Raw genomic sequence first — 6,389 nt, forward strand, 5'->3', positions numbered from 1 at the left:
TTTGAAATAACTGCAAGAATAAGAGAATATGAGACTCTAAAGAGACTAACATTGATTATGGAGGCTGTATGTCTAGTTTAATCCCCCTCATCCCCCAAATGATGCTCACCTGAAGGCAGTGGGTAAGGAAAGGTAGTGAATGAATTACCTTCCCCTATTGACCTAGAGAGAACAGCATATCCTTAAAAGATTGTCCCTTTAGGCCAGCATTACCCTGACACCAAAACCAGATAAAGATACTACAGAAAATAAGTAAAAAAAAACAAACAAAAAAACTGATAAACAAAAACAAAACAAAACAACAACAACAAACAAAACAAGAGAACAGCAGGCCAATATCTCTGATGAATGTAGATTCAAAAATCCCTAACAAAATATTAGCAAACTGAATCCAACAATACATTAAAAAAAGTCATTCCCGCCATCAAATGGGATTTATTCCTAGGATGCAAGGTAGTTCAACATGTGCAAATCAATCAGTGTGACACATCACATCAAAATAAAGGATAAGGTCTGTATGATTATTTCAATGGAGCAGAAAAAGCATTTGACAAAGTACAATGTCCACTCATGATAAAAATCCTCAATGAAGTAGGTTCAGAGGGAATATACCTCAGCATAATAAGAGCCATATAGGAAAAACTCATAGCTAACATCACATTCGATGGTGAAAAACTGAGAGCTTTCCCCCTAAGGCCAGGAACAAGACAAGGATGTCTATTCTCACCACTTTTATTCAACATAGTGCTGCAAGTCCTAGCCACAGCAATCAGAAAAAAAAAAAAGAATGAAAGACATCTAAATTGGTAAAGAAGAAGTAAAACTTCCACTATTTGCAGAAAACTATATATAGAAAACCCTAGAACTGATCGATGAATTCAGTAAATTCACAGGATACAAAATCAATATACAAAAATCTGTTGTATCTCTATATACTAATAATGATGTAACAGAAATAGAAATTAAGAAAGCAATTCCATTTACAATTGCACCAAAAATAATAACAAATCTAGGAATGAACTTAACCAAGGAGGTGAAAGACCTGTGCTCTGAAAACTATGACATACTTATGAAAGAAATGGAAGAAAACCCAAACAGATGGAAACATATCCCATGTTCATGGATTGGGAAAACAAATATTGTTAAAATGTCTACACTACCCAAAGCGATCTGCAGATTTAATTCAATCCCTGTCAAAAAATCAACAGTATTTTTCATGGAACTAGAACAAATAATCTGAAAACTGGAGGTATCACAATCCAAGATTTCTAGATATACTGCAAAGCTGTAGTAATCAACTCAGTATGGTATTGGCACAAAAACAGACACATAGATCATTGGAAGAGAATAGACAGCCCAGAAATAAACCCAAGTTTATATAGTTAATAAATCTTCGACAAAGAAGGCAAGAACATGCAATGGGAAAAGGACAGTTTGTTCAACAAATAGTATTGGGAAAACTGGACGGCTACATGCAAAAGAATAAATCTAGACTATCTCTTAACACCATATACAAAAATAAATTTACAATGGATTAGAGACCTAAATGTGAGACCTGAAACCATAAAAATCCTAGGAGAGAACACAGTAACTTCTCTGACATCGTTTGTAGTGACATCTTTCTAAATATATATCTCTTAAGGCAAGGGAAATAAAAGCAAAGATAAACTATTGGGATGACATCAAAACAAAAAGCTTCTGCACAACAAAGGAAACCATCAACAAAACTAAAAGACAACCTACTGAATGGGAGAAGATATTTGCAATGACATATCTAATAATGGGTTAGTATCCAAAATATATAAAGAACTTGCACAACTCAACACCCAAACCACAAATAATCCAATTAAAAAATGGGCAGAAGACATAGGCGTTTCTCCAAAGATGACATCCAGATAGCCACCAGACATAGGAAAAGGTGTTCAACATCACTAATCATTAGGGAAAGACAAATCAAAATCACAATGAGATATCAGCTCACACCTGTCAAAATGACTAAAATAAAAAACACAAGAAACATTAAGTGTGGGTGAGGATGTGGACAAAAAGGACCCCTTGTACACTGTTGGTGGACATGCAAACTGGTGCAGCCACTGGGGGGTGGGAGTTCCTCAAAAAATTAAAAATACGATTAGCATATCATGCCGTAATTCCTCTACTGGGTATTTACCTAAAGAATATGAAGGGCGCCTGGGTGGCTCAGTTGGTTAAGCATCCAACTTCGGCTCAGGTCATGATCTCATGGTTGGTGAGTTCGAGCCCTGTGTTGGGCTCTGTGCTGACAACCTGTGCTTCAGATTCTGTCTCTGTCTCTCTGCCTCTCCCCTGCTTGTGCTCTGTCTCTGTCTCAAAAAAAAAAAAAAAAAAAAAAAAAAAAAAAAAAAAAAAAAAGAATATGCAAACACTGGGGAGCCTGGCTGGCTCAGTTAGAAGAGTATACAATTCCTGGTCTCAGGAACGTGAGTTCAAGCCTCAGGTTGAGTGTAGAGATTACTTAAATAAATAAACTTTAAAAAAAAAGAATATAAAAATGTTAATTCAAAAAGATATGTGCACCCTATGTATATCGTAGCATTATTAATAATAGCCAAAATATGGAAACGACCCAAGTATCCATCCATAGATGAATGGGTAAAGAAGATACACACACACACACACACACACACACACACACACACACAATGGAATATTATCCAGCCATAGAAAAGAATGGAATCTCGCCATTTGTAACAATATGGATGGAACTAGAGGGTATAATGCTAAGTGAAATCAGTCAGTCAGAGGAAGACAACTACCATATGATTTCACTTATATGTGGAATTTAAGAAACAAAACAAATGAACAAAGAAATGAGACAAACAAACAAACAGACTCTTAAATATAGACAACAAACTTATGGTTGCCAGTAGGGAGGTGGCCTGAAGGTGGGGATGGGTGAAATAGGCAGAGGGTAAGTGGGTTAAGCGGCCCATTTCGGCTCAGGTCATGATCTCACGTTCCGTGAGTTGGAGCCCCGCGTCGGGCTCTGGGCTGACAGCTCAGAGCCTGGAGCCTGCTTGGGATTCTGTATCTCCCTTGCTCTCTGCCCCTCCCCCACTCGTGCTCTGTCTCTCTCGCTCTCAAAAATAATAAATAAACATAAAAAATTAAAAAGAATAAGTTTTAGTCTTTTTACATTGATCCCATCCATTCCAGGTATGCTGATGGCTTTTGCATATCTTTGTGCATATTTCTGTGCATTGTTGTATTATATGGGGCCCCAAAAGAAAACAGAATACAGCTTTTTTTAAAGTTTATTTTATTTGAGAGAGACAGTGTGAGCAGAAGAGGGGCAGAGAAAAAGAGAGGGAGAGAGAGAGAGAGAGAGAGAGAGAGAGAGAGAGAATCCCCAGCAGTCTCCACACTGTCAGCTGGATGTGGGGCCCGAACTCATGAACCCGTGAGATCATGACCTGAGCCAAAATCAAGAGACGGACGCTCAATCAAATGAGACACCCAAGGCACCCCAAGAATGCAGTCTTAAGTGTTTCATTGTAAGGGCACCTGGGTGGCTCAGCTGGTTGAGCGACCGACTCTTGATTTCGGCTCCCGATCACGATCTCACAGTTTGTGAGTTTAAGCCCTGCATTGTCAGTGCAGAGCCTTCCTGGGATTCTCTCTTTCCCTCTCTCTCTCTGCCCCTCCTCTGCTCACATTCTGTCTCTGTCTCTCTCTCTCAAACAAATAAACATTTAAAAAAGTGTTTCATTGTAGATTAATGAAGGAACTATTTACAGAAGTGTGGGCGGGGTCATGAGAACCACCTTGGCACACACTGGGAAGCTGTTACAGGGAAGCTGTTACTTCTCCTAAGCCCTTAAGGGGCAAGAGGCAATAACTGTGTCACTGTAGTAACAAGAGTTGTAGCCAATTCAGCTGCCTATTCCGCACAGCTACTGCCGAAACTGAGCAGAAAAGGGGAGAGTGAACTTGGACATCTCCTACCTCCTGACTTCCAATTTCATTGGCTGAACACCACCAGAAGGACAAGAATAGGGAGTACAGATGACGCAGTCCACACTGGTCACCTTCCCGGGGTACAGAGCAGTGCAGAGGTCCTGCTGACTATGTCTCACCTGCCCCTCCAGATCTCCTCTCCAGCCTTCTCTCTTCTCTTGTGTCCCTGGAGACTAGTCTTTTTATGGATTTCATCAACAGGCTCCCTAGCTCTCTGGCTTCTGATTGGTCTCCAACAACAGGACACCCTGTTAGGAAACTGGAGGGGGAAAAAGGGCAAATGGTTTATTGCCTGTTTCCTCCCTGTGCTTTCGCCAAGGGCTGGTGGGTCCCTTGACCATGGGTCACAACTGTCCAAGTGGCCCTCTCCATGCAACTCTCTTCTTCTGGGTCTGGGGCGCCGATCTTTTCACTTGCCTATGCAGGCTTCCAGGGTTACAATTTAACAGCTTTGGGACATTATTCTGTTACTTGTGGTTTCTCTACACCTAGTCCACATTTTGTAGAAAACCGCTGTATTAAATGTCCCTCAAATCTTACCCCTTGTCTCCTCTTGGAGAAGGCCTGGGTCATGGAAAGCTCAGGGCAACTATGTGAATATGACTTTTAAAATAATTTAATGGACACATTTTTTCAACGTTCTCTTTGGATAAAAATTCATGCATATGGATTTCTCACTCATCCAAGAATTAAAAATTGTTTTCTCGTCATTTGAGCAAATTCTTTTCCCTCTAGTGAAAGCCCTTATGAATTGAGAGCTGGGAGTAGGGAAATCCAGGAAGATGCTAGAATACCAGTGGGGGCTTCAGTCTTTTTGGTTCAAAGACATCGTATCTGCAGGACCTATGTATTTTCCAAAAAAAGAACATTGGAGAGAGTCAAAGTGTACAGAGGTGAATTGGTTTGTAGATTTCTAGAATTCTCAAATTTAAAGAAAGGCTTAGATTCTACTGCCCAATCCCCCCCCCCCCCCAGTAAATGTAAGAGTTTCAAATGCTGAAGCCATATAGTTGTAAAAGCTCCCTGTTCTTCAAGATTAAGTTAGATTTATGAAGGATAATGAAGGAAACGTCTCCTTTAGGTTTCCTTTGAATTGGGTTGATGGACCATCCTTGGAGGGCATTATGGGATACAGGTTGTAAAGTCTCTCAAGACACTGGAGCTCCATTTCAATTGGTTTCAAGAAATTGGTTAGCCCTTCTATGCAAAAGAGGGTAAAGGATTTAAAAAAACACTCTAAGAAGTGCTTGCTTCGGCAGCACCTATACTAAAAAAGTCTAAGAAGTAAAAGAAAAAAATAGTTAAGAAAATCTCTCCAGGCTGTGACAAAATTAAATTATATACTTTGTAGTCATTGTATACAAAGAGAGCCAAATAGTGAATTACAATCCATAATTTGCACAAATACACTAAATATTGTTGTCAGACAGCGGAGTCTTATAATGATTTTCTAATTAGAAAAAAAAACTTCCTAAATGAAAAACTAATAATAAAGCTGTGGTTTGAAAGTAAAGATTACACTTGGAAACTGTAAAACAAAATAATGTACAAATATCGCATGGAATAAAAGTTTAAATAGGATTCAGTTTTTTAAAGCATTAACCTTTCTTTGCCTAAAAATAACCCATTAATTTTTTTTTAATGTTTATTTATTTTTGAGAGAGGGAGACGGGGTGCTAGTTGGGGAGGGACAGAGAGAGAGAGAGAGAGGGAGACATAGAATCTGAAGCAAGTGCCAGGCTCCGAGCTGTCAGCACAGAGCCTGACGTGGAGCTGGACCTCATGAACCAAGAGCTCATGACCTGAGCTGAAGTTGGACGCTTAACCGACTGAGCCACTGGGCACCGCCCCCCCCCCCCCAATTTTGTTTTTTAATGAGAAAAAGAGACAATCTAGTACATGAAGGCCTCATGTTCTCTGCCTAATTGACAACAGGCTGACACTCTGTACTCATAAAAATAATTATATTTAATTATACTTAATTTAATTAGATATAACTATTCTTATACAGGTGACTGCAGCATATTCTTTTTTTTTTAGTTATTAAATATGGGTTTATTGCATGAATTCAATCTCAAATATTGAGATATAAAGCTAAGTCAATTTTTCATGTTCTAGAACACAAGGATGGGTTTTCTCTTGCCCTGTTAATTCCCAAAGATGTGCTTAATTTAGAGTGTTTCCCTTCCCGTAGGTCAATTCCTTCTTCGTATATATGTACAAGGAATGTCGACTATTAGATGCTCCATGGTCTCTGGGGAGTCCAGGTGTTCCTGTGGCTTCTAATACCTCAATCTATATTGAATTCTTCATAAGCAAACATTTCTGGAATGATTCACCCACAGCCAGGAAACAGAGTGTTTGTATTAAGGAGAGGGAAATTACGGCATAAC

Source organism: Panthera onca, chromosome D1 (assembly GCF_046562875.1).
Source record: "Panthera onca isolate mPanOnc1 chromosome D1, mPanOnc1 haplotype 2, whole genome shotgun sequence".
Lineage (NCBI taxonomy): Eukaryota > Metazoa > Chordata > Mammalia > Carnivora > Felidae > Panthera > Panthera onca.